We start from the raw sequence: 15017 nt of genomic DNA, 5'->3' as shown, positions 1-15017 counted from the left end.
ATAACTCCTATACTCTTCAAGTTTGTTACTTGGTATTACGAACCTGGGTTTCTTCGATGCCTTGGGGAGATGTTTACCCCTCAGACCCGTCTGCCAGTTTGCTCTGCTTGCTGGGTTCTCTCCATTATTTGGCTTCATTCCATTCCGCATTCACTCCTTGTTGCCTCTCCCATTGCCATGCACTTTTAGGAGGGGATCTCTCCCCTCCCCTCATTTTTTCCATTTGGCTCCTCAGTGCTTACTTCTCCCTTCGTTCCCTCTTTGCTATGGTCTGGAAATCCCTGATTTGGACTTTCGCAGTTTGGACCATGCTCCCTGCATTTCTTCTTTGCATCACAGTTTCCTACAGGACAGTTTGTTCAGATTTTCTCCTCCTCTAAAACCCTCATCCACCGGAACCCTAGCCAGAGCTCCTTTTCTGAACTCATTTGAGTGCTTGATCAATGAGGCCTCTATTTTTTCATTTTCCATTATTTCCCTTCATTTTCCTCCTCACATGAAACCTATGGCCTTTCACCTTCCTTTCTCCTAATTTCAATTATTTTCTTAAATAAAATGCCAATTAATTCCTTTTGCCTTTGCTAATTTCCTTAGCCATAATAAATTGAATAAACACCCACTAAGATGTTTACCCCACCATTCAACTTGGAATACATGTCCCATCGTCCATGGTATTTATATATTTATACACAGGATTTTCACCAAGGTTGTTACAGAACCCTCCCCCTTGGGGGAACACCATCCTTGGTGTTCAATGACACCTATACCAACAATATTGTTGTAAAAAAAACATACTTCACATGGAGATTTATAACACAACTCGTTGCAGTATTTAGAATGAAAGACTTGCTCAAAAGAAAAACATCAAAACAACATACCACATAGTGGAGCTTTATAACACAACTCATTACGATATTTGCAATGACCACATATACACACACATTTTCTCAACCAACAAATAACCACATTGTCTATGGAGCTTTATAACACATCTCGTTGCAGTATTTACAATGACCACTACTGAAACATGACAATCATATTGTTTACTAGAGCTTTATAACATAGCTCATTATGGTATTTACAATAACCACATATACACATACACATTTGCTTCAACCAGGAAATAACCATACTATCTATGGAGCTTTATAAACTAACTCGATAAAGTATTTACAATAATATAAACACATATACATTTTCTCAACCAACAAATAAAAGGATACGGAGCCCGTATCAATCAACAGGGGAATCTAGAGGCTCACACCTCCACCCTAAAAGTAATACCAGGATTCACCTCCTTCCCAAGAAGTCCAGAATCCACTGCATGTCAAATCTGCATCTAATGTCCAACACTATAATCCTGCACCAATTTTCCTCTTAGTAAATAGTTACTGGCTCATTTTTGCAGGGCGCACTCCCAATGCGCATTTGATTCCATCTCGAAGTTCTCATGACCAAAACAAATCCATACACGGTCTTCCCTTCTCTACTACACAGTCCCTCGAGAAATCTGGTCAACCCTTCTGTGTAGTCTCTCACTTTCCAAGTTCAACTAGCACCCCCATCCTAAGCAATCCATCCCTTTAGAAGGCTTCCTCGCATCAAAATATACAAAAACCAAGGAATATCCCTGCCTCAAAACCATCATACTGGTCATAGCATGCTCATGGAAATCAATGGACATTGTTGAGCACGAGTGTCCCACAATGGACCTGCTCCTGAAGGCTTTACCAACATACTACTGCCTGTTTCAATTTCTTTGTTGCTACTGCTAATTCTTGTAGTTGATTTCGGCCACTCAACCAAGCATGTTCATGCATTCCTATTCCAAGCACATAATTTCCATTAGATTCAAAATAAATTGAAATAACTTCAAATCATACCTCAATGGTGGCCCGTCAATAATATACATTTGCAATTTTGTTCACTTCCTGTCACAACAAGTCAAACCAGCATATTTGACCAAATTCTCATGTATAAACGTATCACATCAGGTTAGCTCAAAACATAACCACCATAGATAAAAATAATAAATCACGTGTAACCATCATAAACCAGAATCATAGATCACATGTAATCAACATATACCAAAATCATTAATCACATGCATAATAAAACTGAAATGAGATACACATCCTTTAATAAATCCTTAGCTTCTGCCTTTGTCCTTATTCCATATGCACCCTAGATTAGTTGCCAGACCTGACAAAAACCAATGCCTTCTCCACAACCATGTGCATGTACCCGTAGTGTGCATCACACACATACAACCATGCACGCCATACAAAACCATGCGATACATGCACCTACACCTGATATACAACACAAATGCATACACATACATTTGATATACAACACAAATCATACATCTATACCCAATGTACAATGTCGCATAATACAAGTACTTACACCTAGCATATAACACAACAAAATACATTTATTACAAATAGTAAAGCACAAGGAATACACATGTCACGATACCATGACTACACAATGCACATACATAGTACCACATGCCCGCAACGCCTCATGTATGACATGCATGTAATACCACATGTATACTAGTACCATATGTACAACATGTACACAATACCACCTGTACAAAGCACCACCTACATCATGTGTGCATAGAATCACATGTACATGGCACCACCTGCACAACGTGTACACAACTCCACATGTACACTATGCTACTCGTACAATGTGTACACAATACCACATGTACACATTACCACATGCGCACATGTACACGACACTACATGCACACAATGCCACATGCACGACATGTACACAAAACTACCTACACACAATGCCACTTATACAACATGTACACAACACTACATGCACACAATACCACTAGTACAATCATGCACACCACACCATATGTACATAATAGCACATGTACAATAGGTACACAACACCATATGTACATAGCACTGCATATCCAACATGTACATAACATCATCTATACACAACACCACATATCCAACATGCCCAAAGCACCATATGCACACAACAATGCATATCCATCATGCACACAATACAATATGTACACAACACCGTATATCCAACATATACATAGCACCATATATACCTAGCATTGAATGTGCAACATTCATACAACACTGTTTGTACTACAGCATGTACATAGCATTACATAATCAACATGTATACACACTAAATATACACCACATCGCATGCACACAACATCACAGGTGCAACACATACAACATATACGACATATGCATAAGAGTCTTACCACACATCAAAAACCACACTGACTCTTTACCAAGAAACCTTTCTTCTATTCTCTTATCCATGCTTGTCCCAACATGCCATAGACTACATGTACACAACACTACATGCACACAATACCACTAGTACAATCATGCACACCACACCATATGTACATAATAGCACATGTACAATAGGTACACAACACCATATGTACATAGCACTGCATATCCAACATGTACATAACATCATCTATACACAACACCACATATCCAACATGCCCAAAGCACCATATGCACACAACAATGCATATCCATCATGCACACAATACAATATGTACACAACACCATATATCCAACATATACATAGCACCATATATACCTAGCATTGAATGTGCAACATTCATACAACACTGTTTGTACTACAGCATGTACATAGCATTACATAATCAACATGTATACACACTAAATATACACCACATCGCATGCACACAACATCACAGGTGCAACACATACAACATATACGACATATGCATAAGAGTCTTACCACACATCAAAAACCACACTGACTCTTTACCAAGAAACCTTTCTTCTATTCTCTTATCCATGCTTGTCCCAACATGCCATAGACTATACTGATTTCATTTTGTTGAAGTATCATTGGCATAATACAAGCATACAATATAAATTCATATCCATATGATACTGACCTCATATTTTTGTCATGACTACTCTTCCCACTTGATTCCTCATAGACCAGAAACCTCTTCATGTCATTTTCCTACGTAATAATCATTCCTCTAGAAGAATGATTCCTAGTGACCCTATCAGACAGTGACATAGATACATGTACACATAAATATATCATAAAATAATAATGATCTCATCAGTCAACATCATACATACATACATATGTACATATAAACATTAGCATAAATTAATCATGATTCATGATCACCCTGTCAGACATGTCACACATACACGCTTACATGCATACATATATAAACATCAACATAATCATGATCACAACAAAATTTCCATATCTTATAAGGTCAAGGTTAAGAGAACTTCCTTTATTCATGTAACACATCTGCAATATTAAGAACACTAGTTTTGAGCATAGCCAAGTCATATGACGCCTCAAATCCATTCACCTTATGATTTACCATTTTCATGTTTGCACTACCATTGTCCATTTACCACAATGGAACCATCCAGTCTAACCAAATATCATATTCTTACCTTCCACTACACTTATGCACCAAGCTTCATCTGAATCTTACACTACCTTTTGGGTACCACACAGCGGTCCCGAGCTCCATCAAATTTCCTCTTTCCCAACCAATTCCCAAGACTCAAAACATAAAAGGAAAGTCAAGGAAAACCAAGAAGAGTATCATGAAGACGAATGACGACAATACAAAACCACAACCAAAGTGGCAATGCCTTGCAACAGACATAAACAAAACTGCAAATCAAACTCAACAAATCATAAAACACCGAAAGCACAAGACTAGCAAAAAACACCATGACTCAATCCCCATGGTTCCCAAGGAAAGATCAACTTGACTCTTCTTCAATATTTCATGGAAATTTCTCTTGCAATGAAACTCCCTTCATCATACTGCCATAAAAACATAACTATTAGTGCATACAAAAACATAACATGAACACATCCAAGCCATCTATCAAGGGACTCCAATCCTTTGATAAATCCACCTGTAACTAAAGACTAGCTAATATACTTTCCAAGTACATGTTCATGAATATAGAATGTATCCACATAATGTAAGACAATATTAAGGTTAAGAAGACTTCCTATAGGTAAAGCACTCATTCGTTTGGAATTAGGGTTTCTAAACATAGTCAAAGGAATTATTGTCCAACTCCTCCCTTTACCTTTTTACTTTGTTGCAATTCGAGGCTTTCTATGCACTGTCACATCACCCAACTATTAGTGATATAAACATATCAACTATTACATTGTCAGGCTAATCCAAGTATGCTTCCTACAACTTCTCACTCATGTCAACCACATGTTCCAAATATCAAGACAATCATATCTATTAATTGAATTCAGCCTTTACCAAGACTAACAAACATGTCATAATCCATAGTCAACTCATAGTCATTAGATATAATGCTACAACTATCACCTACTAAACTCAAGTACCTACCAACTGTCTCAATACATATTTATTAGTGAAATCATCTTAAAACAAGATCACTGGAACTCATATTATGCAATTCATCAAACATTCAGCCAACTTGCAAACATACCATGTTAAATGAATCAACCAGATGACGTAATAGACACCAAACATTTGAACACCAAATAGATGACATAATCAAACAATCAAGCACCAAATATACGACATAAGCAAACTCATACCTTAATTTATTTTAAGGGAGGCTATCTTGTCTACACAATCAATTTGGGTTAGCACGATACGACTTCACAACATATCACATCAAACCTAAATCATGACATCCATAGCAGTAACTAGCTAACATGTTCACATCATAAGCTCATAAGAATTTTTTGTTCATGCATAACAATCACATATGTACGATCAACATAGAGTAGTAAGACACCATATCACAAAATATGTCAGCTCATACCTGAATATCACAAACATAACCATATGCATAGGTCAAACCAAGTTAACACAATACATATAACATTAAGATATTCACTACAATGAGCATAACCATCACACATATGACCAATACAAATTACATCATCAAGATCTCAATAAAATAACCCTAATTACCAAATTAACTAACATATAACAACAATCAATTAACATATAACACGCTCATCAACAACATATGACCTAATCATCAAGCTAACTATCATATAACAACAAGTTAACCTATAACATATTCATCAACAACATATAACATGATCATAAATTTAGCTAACATAAAACAAAAAATAGTAATGCATGGAACTACTAGTTACTATCATTCTTGACTATCCAACACATGTGCATATAAATACACTAATCAACTAACATCTATCATGAATGTAATCATATCATCAAAATACATGTACATAAACCTAATGTATATAAAACTAGTGCATATAAATATCCTTAACTTACATGCACACAAAATATACCATACCTATATGACGATATGCTCTTATCCCAAATTCTAATACTGCAACCTCACTTCGATAGTCTGCATCTCATGCTCTATCTCAACCAATGCATTAGCATCATAAAAACCAATAGCATCATTATGACCTAATTTGCATACAATGACTTCACAATGCATATTTGACCTACTATTCATGCATAACTATAACCAAGACCATACATGCATAAAAACTGCATATATACATATAACGCATGACTACAAAACCATATACACACAATTCAAGTTATAGTACGGCCATCAATGCATGACCATACCAACTTTACACACCATGACCTCATGCATGACAACAACAACCACCTCACGTGCACTTGATAATATTTGATCACTGACATGCATAATAATGCATAATCGACCATACACACATGAAGACATACTCCTCGACAACACCTTCAACCTTCACATGGAAACATCACTACAACCATGATCAACACCATGCAAATTCAACAAACACATGGACTACATGCATAAGGAACACATATGCAACCAATCATGAAAGCATGATCAACACACAACCCAAGGAAAGTGCAACCATGCTCTGATACCACTCTCTAACACCCTCCTGCCACATTTACCCAAGCAACTGGCCAACCGAGGTAAAAATGTAATAAGAAGCCACTATGATATGATTCAAGCTCCTAAGTCACATTAAGGAAGTGGAACCGATAGAAACACACCATACGGACATCCAACATCATAAACAAAACCCTCAAAGAATAAGACAACCACTCAAAGAGCCTGTGCGTGGGTCCCACTGTTGTTTTATGTCTCTTGGGCCATAGTCTCTCGCATGCCATGGGCAAGGGAGCGACCAACAACCTAAATTCACTTTCATAAGCCTACCTGCCAGCGAATGTGAACCAAAATTTCCAGTGTTGTGCGAGCGACCCTAGGATTTAAGCCACTTTTTTAGGCTCAGAGCCTAGAAAAGTACCTAGAAATGACCCCCCTCTTCAAATCAATGAAGTAACAGGGAAATGAAAGTACTAAAGGAAATACTTGTTCAAGACCTTGACTGGATCCCTACTAGCAATGACATGCATTTTGTCAAACATATCATTGACATGTAACCTACAAGTGTAAACAACAGAATTACATGTAGGGATCTCGTACTTATCTTAGATTTGTTATGAAGCATTGTCTCCTTATCACATTAGTTTCCATTTCATCCATTAGCTCATAGAAACATTGATCATTCAATAACAATTAAGAAAATGATGAGATCTACCCATGGTTTTTGTCATAAAACATGAACATAACCAACATAATAGGGACATAAATATCAATGAATTCAAAACCATGTATAACACATATAATCCATCATAATAATCATAGGAATAAAAGGGGAAATAACCTTTCATTAATGCTGCAAAATCCAAACCACGGATGGGACTTCCATGTTCCACCCGACCATAGAATGGCTGAGCCAAATATCTCTTCATCCATTCACCCTCGTGCCATATTCCAAGCATGAATGTGGGATCTCATAGAACACATCAATAAGAACTCATTCAGGGATTCTAGAGGCCATCCACCTCAACCTATCAAACAGTGATTCCACCTCACGGTTAGACATCACAAAACCAACATCAGATCGGTCTCTACCCCAACCTTCCAGGACACTAGAGTGTTTGTTCCAACCCAGCTCCTAGGACTAGTAACTCAACCCACAACTTTTACTAGGCTCCAAAGCATTTGTCCAACCAAGGCTACGAGACTAGTAACTCGACCCACTAAGGGATCCACAGCGTCTTTCCAACCAAGGCTACAAGACTTGTAACTCAACCGAAGATGTTACAAGGCTCCAGACCATTTGTCCAACCAAGGCTATGGGACTAGTAACTCAACCCAAGCCATTACAGGGCTCTAGAGCATTTGCTCAACCAAGGCTATGAAAACTAATAGCTCAATCCAAGCCAAGGAAACATGTGAAGCAACTAGAAAACAAAGCAAATAAACCCACAACACCATGGCTATCCAAAAAATGGCAAGGCTAGGAAAATCCACTATCAACCCAGGAAATCCTCCATGCCAGTGATAGATCATGACCAAGAACCCACATGCATGTGTCATGCATGCCAAAACTAGTGAAGAAATCATACATGAAACTTGGTACCTGCAAGAAAATCTGATGTAGTTTCTGATCCCGATTGCCTCTTGTGCTTTCCTGCTCTTCATTTTCCTTCTTGCTCCAAAAATCCAAGTATGCCACACCCTCCAAGAGTGCTCCAAGAAAACGCTAAGTATCCAAGAGTATGAGAAATAGAGAGAATAATGAAAGAGCTCAAAAACTAAATTGACCAAGTCTCGCCCACTGATCCTCATAAACCTTTTTATTAATGAGGCCTGTATTTTCTTTATTTTCCATTATTTTTCTTGATTTTCCTTCTCACATGTAACTTGTGACCTTTCACCTTACTTTTCTCCCAATTTCCATTATTTTCATAAATAATATGCCAATTAATGTCTTTTTCCTTTCCAAAGCCTTAGAAATTTCCATTAGGATGTTTCCCCCACCATTCAACTTGAAATACGTGTCACATCATTTGTGGCATTTATATGTTTTTACATGGAATTTCCATCAGGACTGATACACAAAGCATAAAAGTAAGAAAGGGTGTGTATTTTTTATATTTCATATTTCCCGGGACAAAGGGAAGGATGTTGAGGATGTTGAAGTCTTGAAGAGGTATTTAGTTTTGCAACAGTTTCAGGATGTATTTCCAACATATATTTCAGAGTTACCACCTCAGCGAGAAATGAAATTTTCTATTGAGTTGGTACCAAGAGAAACACCAACATCAAAGTCACCTTACAAGATCGGCACTCGAAAGTTGGTGGAATTGAAGTTGCATCTTAAGGAAATGCTTTATAAGGGATACATTATGCCAAGTGTGTTACCTTCAGGTACACCAATATTTTTAGTGAAGAAAAAGGATGGTACTCTCAGGTTTTTCATTGATTATAGGCAGTTAAACAAGCTGACAATCAAGAACGTGCACCCTTTGGCATAGACTGATGACTTGTTTGATCAGTTGAAGGGAGCAACCATGTTCTTAAAGATTGATTTGAGATCAACATATCATCAAGTACGCATAAAAGAAGAGGACATCTACAATACTACCTTCCAAACCAGGTATGGGTATTATGAGTTTGTCATGGTTCCATTTCATTTGACTAATGATCTAGTTGCTTTCATGTCTTTAATGAATAGCGATTTGTGTCCTTATCTGGAAAAGTTTGAGATAGTATTCATTGACAACCTATTGATATATTCTAAGAATGAGGAAGGGCATGCAAAACATCTAGCAACGATGTTGAGATTGCTAAGAGAGAATCAGTTGTATGCCAAGCTTAGAAAGTGCAATTTCTTTTAGAAAAGAAGTTCACTACTTGGGGAAGGTATAGTAGTGGACCTAAAAATATCAGAGCTATCATGGAGTGGGAAACTCCTATGAATGTGCATAAGGTTAGATAATTTATGGGATTAGTAGATCATTTTAAGATGTTCATAAAGAACTTCTCATGGATTTCCTATCCTATTACATACTTGTAGAGAAAAGGAAAGAAATTTTAATGGACAGAGGAATGTGCAACTAGTTTTGAGTAGTTGAAGTATTTGTTTATGAATGTTCTCGTTTTGAAGATTGTAGATATAGACAAAGAGTTTGTGGTATGTACAAATGCTTGCGAGAGAGGACTTGGTGGAGTTTTGATGTAAGAAGGATAGGTAGTATGCTAGAGTCAAGGAAACTAAAAGAGATCGAGTAGAGTTATGTGACTCATGATCTTGAGTTGACAATGATCATTCATGTATTGAAGATGTGGAGATATTATCTTCTTGGTAGGAGGTTCATTTTGATGAGTGATCACAATGGTTTTAGGTACTTGTTTGACCAGCCTAATCTGAATTTCAAGCAATCTAGGTTAGTGGCTACGCTCGGTGAGTTTGAATTTGAGATCAAGTACATCAAGGGTAAAGAGAACAAGGTTGTACATGCTCTTAGCAGAATAATGTAGGTGAATCAAATTGCAGTAATGAGTTCTTATGGGATAGACTTGGGGGAGCAGATCTTGCATGAAATATAAGAGGATGACAGGTACTAGTAACTTAAGCACAGGTTACATCAGCATGGTATAGGTGATCAAGATGTGGATTATCATCTGACGACTGATGGCTAGGTTAGATTAGGGACAAGGTCTATGTTCCAGACAAAAACAAGCTCAAGAAGCGTATCTTGAGGGAATTTCATATCAAGCCATATTCAGGTCACCCAAGATATAAAAAGACATTGACAACAGTTAAAAAGTTTTATCACTGACCGAAATTGAAGAAAGAGGTGGCTGCATATGTTGTGAAATTTTTGGATTGTCAACATGTAAAATTAGAGTGTAAGCATCTAGGTGGGTTATTGTAGTTGATTCTGATTCTAGAGTGGAAAGGGGAGGTCATTTCCATCGAATTCATTACAGGTTTGTTGAGCAAATCAGAGCAGAATGATTCTATTATGGTTATGGTTGATAGGTTTACCAAGGTAGCTCATTTCATCACAGTTAAGTCTATGAATTTAGATAGTGGCATAGCTCAAATTCTCATCAAGGAGATAGTGAGGTTACATGGTATTCCTAAGGAGATTGTGTCAGACAGAGATGCCAAGTTCACTTCCATGTTTTGGAAGGAGTTGTTTGGAGGTTTGGGGATAGATTTGGCCTTTAGTACAACTTATCATTCATAAAAAGATGGATAGAGAAAGATGGTTAACAGAATTCTTGAGGACATGTTGAGGATGTATGTCATGCATCAACAGTGGAAGTAAGAAGAGTATCTTCCACTGGTTGAGTTCTCATATAACAATAGGTATCATGAATCTTTCAAGATGAGTCTATTTCAGGTACAAATTAGACCTAAGGTTGGGTACAAGTCTGAATATCCATCGGTTGGGGTACCTATGACCACGACGACGAGAAGACGAGAGCAATAAGATTAGTGATGACTCTCTCTATGACCGGAAATGAATTAAATAAAAGACGTACATTTTCAAGTAAATCATGTTGGAGAAAGAAATTTCTCAAGTGAGCATAGTGTGACCACAGTGGCTCTTCACAACAGGGCGTCAATCCACCCCTACACAGAATTACAATTACAAGAGCGAACTTAGGTAACAAAAATTAAAAGGAAAAGAGGAGGATAACCATGATATCCATGGTTGCGAACTTCCTGGAAGGGTTCCGAATTACAGAGGTGACGTTGATCGTGGTGATTAATTCAGGGAAACATTTTAATCATCCAAAACTTGCTCGCTTTCATGGCTTATAGTGAGGACAGCGAAGACCACAGGGAAATTTATCTCATGGGCCTTATAGCTTAATAATGTATTTCTTTTACCAAATAGGCATGCTAAGTAGACATCTCCAATTTAAAGTATAAATTTGAAAATGTTCATACTTCTCAATGTTAGGGATTTAGTTTATACTGATGTCATATGATTTTTGTTTAAATAATTATATGGGACCCATATTTTTTAAACTGAAATACATATTTGTATTAAATACTTTTGATAATTAAGAGATAAATACATATTTAGAACATATTTGTTTGAAATACTTTTGATTATTAAAAAATAAATACACATTTAAATTGAGATTATTATATAAAATTGAATTGAATTAAAATAACAAATTGTGAGATTATTATATTAAAAATATTGTATAATTAATACATTTTAATTTAATATTTGAAAGCATTTTTATCCCTATTAAATTTAAAATAATATTAAAAATTTCAATATATAGATGGCTATTAAGAACTTCACCGGCCATCTATGTATGCTATTTGGTATTTAGAGCTACGACCATCTATATATGTTATTTGGTATTTAGAGCTACAGCGGTCTGAATGATAACAAAAAAAATAAAATATAATATTAGTGTTGAACTAAAAATAAATAAATATTAGGGATGCACGATAATAATAAAAAGAAAAAGATATTAAAGATGAACTATTAAAAAAATTAATATTAGAGTTACGGTAGTCTCACTGTCACTTTTTCCAGATAAAAAAAATAAAATAGTGGTATGACTGATGAAAAAAAAATTAAAATAATATTAGAACTGAACAATAACAATTTTTTTTGAGAGTTGAACGATTAAAAAAATAAAATTGAGCCCAACCACCGAAAAGAAAATATCAGAGATGAATGATAACAAAAAAACGGAGAGTTAACGAATGAACATGCCACTTTTTAATAATAATAAAAATGGACATGAATCATCAGTTCTTCAATAGCGGCCTCTGAGCACACCGGGAAGAATATGTAAAATGGAAAAGTACATAAATCTTTATGTGACTCAAACCAGTATTTAAGGCATGTCTCCAATGTATTAACATTCTAAATAGCCACAATCCCTAAAATAATTAAGACAAAATTCCAGACGTTAATGGCTATAGGGCACCGCATGAAAAGGTGATATACATCTTTCAGATTATGCATGCAAAGAGGACAAATGCTAGTTCCACTGAATCCCTTATGTGTAAGATTCTCTCAAGTGAGAATTTTATTATGCAAGAACAACCATCCAAAACACTTAAGTTTCAAGGGAAGCGAGTCCCAAGACCATATTTTTGGTAACCAAATGTGATACTCCACTGTATGAAGAGTGTGTGTTATACTCTTGTATAGTTATCTTATATAAATTTGATTCTTGTGTGATTTTCCCTCCCAGAACATCCGGTCCAGCTCGTCATAAATAGAAAACCCTATAGCATTTACCTGAAATACGTATTTCTCTGATTCTATGGCCATGCAACCAATGACTCCAACTTCATCTGCTTTAATTTAGGACTGTAAATTTGGTGAAAGATATCAAAAAGTAAAAATATGAGAAAGAAAAAATATACCTCTATCACTCAGATGTAGTAGTAGAGGGGCCGATAGGGAATGATTGCCCTACAATCCTTGAATTGCATTTCAACCTATATCGATTCGAGAGTCATTCCCTACCTACAAACAAAGGTCCTCAAATAACCAGTGCCCATTCCTCATCATGCTATAGTGTCAAATGTAGGAGGATAATAGTGTAATTTTCGTACCATCTTTGATCCAGATTTCAAGTACTTGCCTTTGATGATTTGACCAAATGCCCCTATCAATTAGTCCTCTCCATAAACTCTTACATATAATAGCCCTATTGAAATAAAGCGTCTCGAAGATTCCCCATCCCCCCTCACCGACGTCTTTAGTTATTCATGGCAAGCGAACCAAGTGAAATTTACCAGGTTAATTGTAACCGGTCCATAGAAATCTGGCTAGGATAACATCTACCTTATGAATTATTTCCATTGGCAACATATATAAATGCATCCATTAGACCGAAAGAGACTGTAAAAATGATCTGATCATAATGAGTCTACCACCCATCCTAAGCCATCTATAGGACAAATTTGCTAATTTTCTTTCAAATTTCTAGATAATGCAACCCCAAGGGCTGATATGTAATGCCAAAAATGTCACATATCTGCATTGTTACCTCTTCATCCAGATGAGGAGAGATCATTTTAGATTTATTATTATTTAAAATAAGACCTAATATAGAACCAAAAGTCAAGAGGAGTTGGTGAAAGTGGGACCATTCCAAGGTAGATGCCTCTCCACCAAAGAGGAGATCACTGACAAAAATCAGATGAGATATGTGGATTTTTCGAGTCATCGAAATACCTTTTACAACTCCCCTATCACAATATTCAGTAATCCTTCTTCTAAGTTCTTCCATGGAAAGGAGAAAGAGAATGAGAGACATAGAGCATTCTTGACGCAAACCTCTGGATTCTTTAAAAAAATTGTTGGGAGCCCATTTATAATAACAATAAAGTTAGCAGTGTTCACACATGCCATGATCCAATTGATGTTCGACTAAGAGAGGTCAATTTTGTGTAAAATCAATCTCAAAAATTCCTAGTCAACATATTCGAAAGATTGTTTAGATCAATCTTCAGTAATAAAGAATTTAGGTTCCTCATGTTAACAGAATGAAGGAATTCTTGCAAAATGTCCACAACATCTTGGATTTTTCTGCCCTCCAATAAAACCAAATTTCTTTGGAGAGATACGGGCTGACAAAAAAATCTTAAGTATGCAAGCAATAATCTTAGAGATCATTTTATAGAGAGAGTTACACAGGGATATGGGGCAGAATTATTTGAAATAAATAGGAGACTTATTTCTAGGAATTAGAGAAATAAAAGTGTTATTTATGGATCCAGAGATATAACCCTTGACCTTAGACTCTTCAACCACCGCCAATATAGTCCAGCTATTTTGATTTTTCTTTTTTCTATTTCAAAACCAATTTTTGGACGTCCCTCTTTAAGGATTTAAGATTTTCTATTTTAAAACCCATTTTTGGACCTCCCTCTTCAAAGATTTAAGCTTGACACATATGATATCTATATAGGATGAGCTCTGAAGTAAAATAGGTTGGTTCCAAATGCGATAGGAAATCTCTTCAGATTCCTTATGGGCCAATCAGAAGTGGTTGAATGTAAATGGAAGAGTCTTATGACAGGATTGCCTATCCCGAGAGAGCAGGATTAGAAGATGACCAATGTTGAAAGAAGGAATGACT

Source organism: Pinus tabuliformis, chromosome 6, assembly GCF_031772625.1.
Source record: "Pinus tabuliformis cultivar Carrire ecotype Pingquan chromosome 6, CPIR1, whole genome shotgun sequence".
In the NCBI taxonomy this organism is placed as follows: domain Eukaryota; kingdom Viridiplantae; phylum Streptophyta; class Pinopsida; order Pinales; family Pinaceae; genus Pinus; species Pinus tabuliformis.
The sequence above is the reverse complement of the archived record's forward strand: the minus strand, read 5'-3'. Positions refer to the sequence as shown.